The sequence below is a fragment of the Mustela nivalis genome (assembly GCF_964662115.1).
Source record: "Mustela nivalis genome assembly, contig: HAP1_SCAFFOLD_39, whole genome shotgun sequence".
Lineage (NCBI taxonomy): Eukaryota > Metazoa > Chordata > Mammalia > Carnivora > Mustelidae > Mustela > Mustela nivalis.
The window spans coordinates 1,708,123-1,717,456 of record NW_028136550.1 but is presented as its reverse complement, the minus strand read 5'-3'; positions in this window follow the sequence as shown (position 1 = coordinate 1,717,456).

Below are 9,334 nucleotides of genomic sequence, written 5' to 3'. Positions count from 1 at the left end.
TATTGCCTAATGAGCAGCCCAGGCAGCTTAAATGAGGATAAACCTACACGGCACTCGAATGTACCCAAATTATATAGTCTAACCTGGGCACTAATGCACTGTCTGACACAACCTGAGCCCGGACCTGCTGACCAACACCCAGACAGCTGTCCGCATGATGAGCACATCAGACCCGCCATGGCCTTAGTTCATCATCTCTTCCCTACCTCAGTTTTCAGGCTTCAGAACCTAGACCTTATCTCCAATCACTGCCCACGGGTGACTGTGATGCAGAAATCAGAACTCTTCCTGACCCATGGCAAGAAACCTTGTGGTTGGCATGTTGTCCAACGTTCAGTGTAGGAGAAACCAGCATTCACCCTGAGGCCCCGCCCATTCTTGAGTGCGACGAGAGCATAAACACGCATTGTGAACTCAGCGTGAGTCCTGTCCTCTAGTAAGTCCTCTCAGTGGCTGGACCATTAGATGTCATAATGGGCTTGACATGTCCCTAGTCCCCAATTTTTAACCAGATTTCTGGTTGTCCAGTCGCGCCACCCCAGGGCTCTACTCTGGAATCTCTCAATTTTTCGGACATATGAGGTTGAAAAACAAAATGAAACAAATCGACAACAACAACCAAAAAAGGGACTTCTTCCATCCCCAGAATGACCCCAAACTCTTTGGACGGGACCGAACCCCCAGAGAGTAAGACTCGTCCATTTCCCATGAAGTCACCCGGCAATTTCACGACCATGAGTGACACGATATCCAGAGACAAAAACTTGAGCAAGAGCCTCACACTCGCCCTTTTTTCATATCCCGAAGTGTTCTCCTCATGGTCTGTAGATCAGTCCTGCCATACCTATGACCCAAAACATAAGCCGAGTTTGTGTTTTCAGACAACTGTCCAAACAGCTCTGGCCTACACACCCTACAGGCTCAGGGCCCTGGAGCCAAACCTGAGGACTGTACTTGCCCTCTCCAAGGGAATTGTATGTGCCCATTCCAATGGCCACAACCCTACTAGTAGGATAACCTCCAAAGTCCCTGAGGCCATCCCAATAGTTGTGGCTTCCCAGGACAAACAGGGGCAATCTGAGCCCATCTGAGCACCTACCTACACTCAGACCCGTAGACTGATGTCCCCAGAGGTATAAAGGAACGAACAGGCCCCTAGGCACTAGTCGGATCCATTGCTTTGGTTTCCAGGCATCTCCTCTCAGAGGCCTGGATTTCAATACCAGCATATGGCTGTTTCTTGACTCACCCATCAGAACAAATCTCATCTACACATGGGAAACATGCACGTTGGAGCTGTGTCAAAGCCTCTGTTTAGGAGAACCCTTCAGGGCCCCAGGGCTACCGCTTCATTCCAAGGTCTCCATAGACACAAAAACATATTAGGACACATCCACAGGAGAGTCCATTTCAACTCAGCCTCCTCGGTTGCCCCCCACATCCAGCAGATCTAACCTGTCTTGTTGCTTGGAGACAATTGGAATGCGAGGTGGGCTACCCAGCCATCCATCCTTAGAACCCTGCTCGGAATCGTTGGCCTGGAGCCAACCAACAGGTCTCAATTGTCCTGCAGAAGAATCTTTGCAGTTTGGAGCTTCTCACAACTCCCATCGTGCGAAAACCTCCATGTCCTCGTGATCCAACCCCCTTCAAGAAAGGGCCATCAGGGCAGAAAGTCCAACCTGAGCGATCGTCTGATCCTTGCCCTGACTTCAGATGCACGAGATCTCGATTGAGGTCTGTAGATTGTGCTTGCCATATCCTCACCCAGAAACCTAGGCCTAGCTTGGGTTCTCAGACTCTGTCTTCCGACTACTGGCCCACAAGCCCTCCAGTTGAGCAATCCAGAATTACAATGCCGCAATCTGCCTGCCCTACAGAAGTAAAACATTGCCCTCAGGTCTACCCCGAAACCGCAAATGAGGATCAACCTGCACGCCATTCGGCTGTACCCCAAACATATAGGCTGACCTGGGCACTATTTCCCCTTCTGACCCAGCCTGAGCCTGGACCTCCTGGTCCCACCCAGACAGCTGGCCGCACACTGAGCACATCGGACCCGCCATGGCCTTAGGTCGTCATCTCTTCCCAACTGTGGTTTTCAGGCTCCAGAACCTAGACCTTATCTCCAACCACTGCCCAGGTTTGAAAATGATGCAGAAATCAGAACTCTTTCCCCATGGCAAGAAACCTTGTGGTTGGCATGTTGTCCAACGTTCAGTGTAGTTGAAACAAGCGTGGCCCATGAGACCCAGCCCATGCTTGCGGGCCACATTGGTCACAAATACACATTGTGACCCTCAGCCTGAGCCCAGTCCTCAGGTAAGGCCTCTCTGGGCCTATATGAAGAGACAGCATATTGGGCTTGCCATGCCCCTAGGCCCCAATTTTTAACCATATTTCGGGTTGTCCCTTCACTCTTCCCCAGGGCTCTGCTTTGGAATTCCTCTTTTGGTGGGACACCTGAGGTAACAAACCTGAAAGGAGTCCTCCCATCCCACAGATTGACAAAAAACAATTGGGATCGGGCCAAATCCACAGAGAGGAAGATTCGTCCATGGCCCATGAGGCCTCCCCGACATTCCACGGCGATCGCTGATACAAAATCCAGAGACAAAAGCCTGAGCAAGCGCCTCAGACTCGCTCATTCTTCTTATCCTGAAGAGTTCATCTCATGTTTTGTAGATCGGGCGTGCCATACGTACGTCCCCAAACTTAAGCTGAGTTTGTGTTTTCAGTCTTCTGTCCTCAATGTCCTGGGCCACACTCCCTCATGGCTGGGGCCCCTGGAGCCACACATTAGGACTGCCCGAACCGAATCCATGGGAATTCTGCCCATTCCATTGTCAAAAATCGTACAAATTAGGAGAACCCTCCAAAGTCCCTGAGGCCATCCCAATAGTGTAGGTCGCCCGGGACAAAAAAGGGCGGTTGATACCGGCTGAGCATCTACCTCCACTCATCTACCTCCACTCATACCAAGAAGATTGAACCAGATAGGACCCGAGGCCATTATCGGATCCATTGCTTTGGTTTACAGGCATGTCTCCTCAAAAGCCTGGATTCCAATACCAGCAGAGGGGATTTCCTGAGGCACCCATCAGAACAAATCTCGTCTCCACAAGGAAACTTGTGCATGGAAGCTAAGCCAAAGCTTAGGAGAATACTTCAGGGTCCCGGTGCCACCTCCCCATTCCAAGGCCCTCATGGACACAAACACACGTTAGGACCCATCCTCTGGAAAGTGCATTTCAACTCAGCCACCCCGGTTTCTCCCGCAGATCCATTAGATCTAAACTGTCTTGTTGCTAGGAGACAATTGGAAGGCGAGGCGGACTTCCCAGGCATCCATCCTGGAACGGTGCTCTGGAGTCATTCCATATGGGATGTCCTGGAGCTGTCCAACAGGTCTCAATTGTCCCGCAGAAGGAATCCTTGAAGGGGGCATCCCACATCTCCCAACGTGGAAAACCTCCATGGCCTCGAGATTCCGCTCCCTTCATGAAGGGGCCGTCATGCACAGAAACTCCAACCTGAATCAACGTCGGATCCTCGCCCTGACTTCAGATGCATGAGATATTGGTTCAGATCTTCAGGGGGTACCTGCCGTGCCCTCACCCTGAATCCGAAGTCTAGCTTGTGTTCTCAGACTTCCGTCCTCACTCTCCTGGCCCCGAAGCCCTCAAGTTTGGCAATTCCGGACCGACAATGAAGCACACTGCCTGCCCTCTAGAAAAAATATATTGCCTAATGAGCAGCCCAGGCAGCTTAAATGAGGATAAACCTACACGGCACTCGAATGTACCCAAATTATATAGTCTAACCTGGGCACTAATGCACTGTCTGACACAACCTGAGCCCGGACCTGCTGACCAACACCTAAACAGCTGACCGCACGCTGAGCACATCAGACCCGCCATGGCCTTAGGTCATCATCTCTTCCCTACCTCAGTTTTCAGGCTTCAGAACCTAGACCTTATCTCCAATCACTGCCCACGGGTGACTGTGATGCAGAAATCAGAACTATTCCTGACCCATGGCAAGAAACCTTGTGGTTGGCATGTTGTCCAACGTTCAGTGTAGGAGAAACCAGCATTCAACCTGAGGCCCCGCCCATTCTTGAGTGCGACGAGAGCATAAACACTCATTGAGACCTCAGCGTGAGTCCTGTCCTCTAGTAAGTCCTCTCAGTGGCTGGACCATTAGATGTCATAATGGGCTTGACATATCCCTAGTCCCCAATTTTTAACCAGATTTCTGGTTGTCCAGTCGCCCCACCCCAGGGCTCTACTCTGGAATCCCTCATTTGGTGGGACATCTGAGGTTGAAAAACAAAATGAAACAAATCGACAACAACAACAAAAAAACGGACTTCTTCCATCCCCAGAATGAGCCCAAACTCTTTGAACGGACCGAACCCCCAGAGAGTAAGACTCGTCCATTTCCCATGAAGTCACCCGGCAATTTCACGACCATGAGTGACACGATATCCAGAGACAAAAACTTGAGCAAGAGCCTCACACTCGCCCTTTTTTCATATCCCGAAGTGTTCTCCTCATGGTCTGTAGATCAGTCCTGCCATACCTATTACCCAAAACATAAGCCGAGTTTGTGTTTTCAGACAACTGTCCAAACAGCTCTGGCCTACACACCCTACAGGCTCAGGGCCCTGGAGCCAAACCTGAGGACTGTACTTGCCCTCTCCAAGGGAATTGTATGTGCCCATTCCAATGGCCACAACCCTACTAGTAGGATAACCTCCAAAGTCCCTGAGGCCATCCCAATAGTTGTGGCTTCCCAGGACAAACAGGGGTAATCTGAGCCCATCTGAGCACCTACCTGCACTCAGACCCGTAGACTGATGTCCCCAGAGGTAAAAAGGAACGAACAGGCCTCTAGGCACTAATCGGATCCATTGCTTTGGTTTCCAGGCATCTCTCCTCAGAGGCCTGGATTTCAATACCAGCATATGGCTGTTTCTTGACTCACCCATCAGAACAAATCTCATCTACACATGGGAGACATGCACGTTGGAGCTGTGTCAAAACCTCTGTTTAGGAGAACCCTTCAGGGCCCCAGGGCCACCGCTTCATTCCAAGGTCTCCATAGACACAAAAACATATTAGGACACATCCACAGGAGAGTCCATTTCAACTCAGCCTTCTCGGTTGCCCCCCACATCCAGCAGATCTAACCTGTATTGTTGCTTGGAGACAATTGGAATGCGAGGTGGGCTACCCAGCCATCCATCCTTAGAACCCTGCTCGGAATCATTGGCCTGGAGCCAACCAACAGGTCTCAATTGTCCTGCAGAAGAATCTTTGCAGTTTGGAGCTTCTCACAACTCCCATCGTGGGAAAACCCCCATGTCCTCGTGATCCAACCCCTTCAAGAAAGGGCCATCAGGGCAGAAAGTCCAACCTGAGCGATCGTCTGAAGCTTGCCCTGACTTCAGATGCACGAGATCTCTATTGAGGTCTGTAGATTGTGCCTGCCATATCCTCACCCAGAAACCTAGGCCTAGCTTGGGTTCTCAGACTCCGTCCTCAGACTACTGGCCCACAAGCCCTCCAGTTTGGCAATCCAGAACTACAATGCCGCACTCTGCCTTCCCTACAGAAGTAAAACATTGCCCTCAGGGCTACCCCGAAACCGCAAATGAGGATCAACCAGCACGCCATTCGGCTGTACCCCAAACATATAGGCTGACCTGGGCACTATTTCCCCTTCTGACCCAACCTGAGCCTGGACCTCCTGGTCCCACCCAGACAGCTGGCCGCACATTGAGCACATGGGACCCGCCATGGCCTTAGGTCGTCATCTCTTCCCAACTGCGATTTTTCAGGCTTCAGAACCTAGACCTTATCTCCAACCACTGCCCAGGGTTGAAAATGATGCAGAAATCAGAACTCTTTCCTTATGGCAAGAAACCTTGTGGTTGGCATGTTGTCCAACGTTCAGTGTAGTTGAAACAAGCGTGGCCCATGAGGCCCAGCCCATGCTTGCGTGCCACATTGGTCACAAACACACATTGTGACCCTCAGCCTGAGACCAGTCCTCAGGTAAGGCCTCTCTGGGCCTATATGAAGAGACAGCATATTGGGCTTGCCATGCCCCTAGGCCCCAATTTTTAACCATAGTTCGGGTTGTCCCTTCACTCTTCCCCAGGGCTCTGCTTTGGAATTCCTCTTTTGGTGGGACACCTGAGGTAACAAACCTGAAAGGAGTCCTCCCATCCCACAGATTGACGAAAAACAATTGGGATCGGGCCAAATCCACAGAGAGGAAGATTCGTCCATGGCCCATGAGACCTCCCCAACATTCCACGGCCATCGCTGAAACAAAATCCAGAGATAAAAGTCTGAGCCAGCGCCTCAGACTCGCTCATTCTTCATATCCTGAAGAGTTCTTCTCATGGTTTGTAGATCGGGCGTGCCATACCTACGTCCCCAAACTTAAGCTGAGTTTGTGTTTTCAGTCTTCTGTCCTCAAAGTCCTGGGCCACACTCCCTCCAGGCTGGGGCCCCTGGAGCCACACATTAGGACTGCCCCCACCCAATCCATGGGAATTCTGCCCATTTCATTGTCAAAAATCGTACAAATTAGGAGAACCCTCCAAAGTCCCTGAGGCCATCTAAATAGTGTAGGTCGCCCGGGACAAAAAATGGGCGGTAGATACCGGCTGAGCATCTACCTCCACTCATCTACCTCCACTCATACCAAGAAGATTGAACCAGACAGGACCCAAGGCCATTATCGGATCCATTGCTTTGGTTTACAGGCATGTCTCCTCAAAAGCCTGGATTCCAATACCAGCAGAGGGGATTTCCTGAGGCACCCATCAGAACAAATCTCGTCTCCACAAGGAAACTTGTGCATGGAAGCTAAGCCAAAGCTTAGGAGAATACTTCAGGGTCCCGGTGCCACCTCCCCATTCCAAGGCCCTCATGGACACAAACACACGTTAGGACCCATCCTCTGGAAAGTGCATTTCAACTCAGCCAGCCCGGTTGCTCCCGCAGATCCATTAGATCTAAAATGTCTTGTTGCTAGGAGACAATTGGAAGGCGAGGCGAACTTCCCAGGCATCCATCCTCGAACGGTGCTCTGGAGTCGTTCCATATGGGATGTCCTGGAGCTTTCCAACAGGTCTCAATTGTCCTGCAGAAGGAATCCTTGAAGGGGGCATCCCACATCTCCCAACGTGGAAAACCTCCATGGCCTCGAGATTCTGCTCCCTTCATGAAGGGGCCGTCATGCACAGAAACTCCAACCTGAGCCAACGTCGGATCCTCGCCCTGACTTCAGATGCATGAGATGTTGGTTCAGATCTGCAGGGGGTACCTGCCGTGCCCTCACCCTGAATCCGAAGTCTAGCTTGTGTTCTCAGACTTCCGTCCTCACTCTCCTGGCCCCGAAGCCCTCAAGTTTGGCAATTCCGGACCGACAATGAAGCACTCTGCCTGCCCTCTAGAAAAATTATATTGCCTAATGAGCAGCCCAGGCAGCTTAAATGAGGATAAACCTACACGGCACTCGAATGTACCCAAATTATATAGTCTAACCTGGGCACTAATGCACTGTCTGACACAACCTGAGCCCGGACCTGCTGACCAACACCCAGACAGCTGACCGCACACTGAGCACATCAGACCCGCCATGGCCTTTGGTCATCATCTCTTCCCTACCTCAGTTTTCAGGCTTCAGAACCTAGACCTTATCTACAATCAATGCCCACGGGTGACTGTGATGCAGAAATCAGAACTCTTCCTGACCCATGGCAAGAAACCTTGTGGTTGGCATGTTGTACTTGCCCTCTCCAAGGGAATTGTATGTGCCCATTCCAATGGCCACAACCCTACTAGTAGGACAACCTCCAAAGTCCCTGAGGCCATCCCAATAGTTGTGGCTTCCCAGGACAAACAGGGGCAATCTGAGCCCATCGAAGCACCTACCTGCACTCAGACCCGTAGACTGATGTCCCCAGATATAAAAATGAACGAACAGGCCCCTAGGCACTAATCGGATCCATTGCTTTGGTTTCCAGGCATCTCTCCTCAGAGGCCTGGATTTCAATACCAGCATATGGCTGTTTCTTGACTCACCCATCAGAACAAATCTCATCTACACATGGGAAACATGCACGTTGGAGCTGTGTCAAAGCCTCTGTTTAGGAGGACCCTTCAGGGCCCCAGGGCCACCGCTTCATTCGAAGGTCTCCATAGACACAAAAACATATTAGGACACATCCACAGGAGAGTCCATTTCAACTCAGCCTCCTCGGTTGCCCCCCACATCCAGCAGATCTAACCTGTCTTGTTGCTTGGAGACAATTGGAATGCGAGGTGGGCTACCCAGCCATCCATCCTTAGAACCCTGCTCGGAATCGTTGGCCTGGAGCCAACCAACAGGTCTCAATTGTCCTGCAGAAGAATCTTTGCATTTTGGAGCTTCTCACAACTCCCATCGTGGGAAAACCCCCATGTCCTCGTGATCCAACCCCCTTCAAGAAAGGGCCATCAGGGCAGAAAGTCCAACCTGAGCGATCGTCTGATCCTTGCCCTGACTTCAGATGCATGAGATCTCTATTGAGGTCTGTAGATTGTGCCTGCCATATCCTCACCCAGAAACCTAGGCCTAGCTTGGGTTCTCAGACTCCGTCCTCAAACTACTGGCCCACAAGCCCTCCAGTTGGGCAATCCAGAACTACAATGCCGCACTCTGCCTGCCCTACAGAAGTAAAACATTGCCCTCAGGGCTACCCCGAAAGCGCAAATGAGGATCAACCTGCACGCCATTCGGCTGTACCCCAAACATATAGGCTGACCTGGGCACTATTTCCCCTTCTGACCCAGCCTGAGCCTGGACCTCCTGGTCCCACCCAGACAGCTGGCCGCACACTGAGCACATCGGACCCGCCATGGCCTTAGGTCGTCATCTCTTCCCAACTGCGGTTTTCAGGCTCCAGAACCTAGACCTTACCTCCAACCAATGCCCAGGGTTGAAAATGATGCAGAAATCAGAACTCTTTCCTTATGGCAAGAAACCTTGTGGTTGGCATGTTGTCCAACGTTCAGTGTAGTTGAAATAAGCGTGGCCCATGAGGCCCAGCCCATGCTTGCGGGCCACATTGGTCACAAACACACATTGTGACCCTCAGCCTGAGCCCAGTCCTCAGGTAAGGCCTCTCAGGGCATATATGAAGAGACAGCATATTGGGCTTGCCATGCCCCTAGGCCCCAATTTTTAACCATAGTTCGGGTTGTCCCTTCACTCTTCCTCAGGGCTCTGCTTTGGAATTTCTCTTTTGGTGGGACACCTGAGGTAACAAACC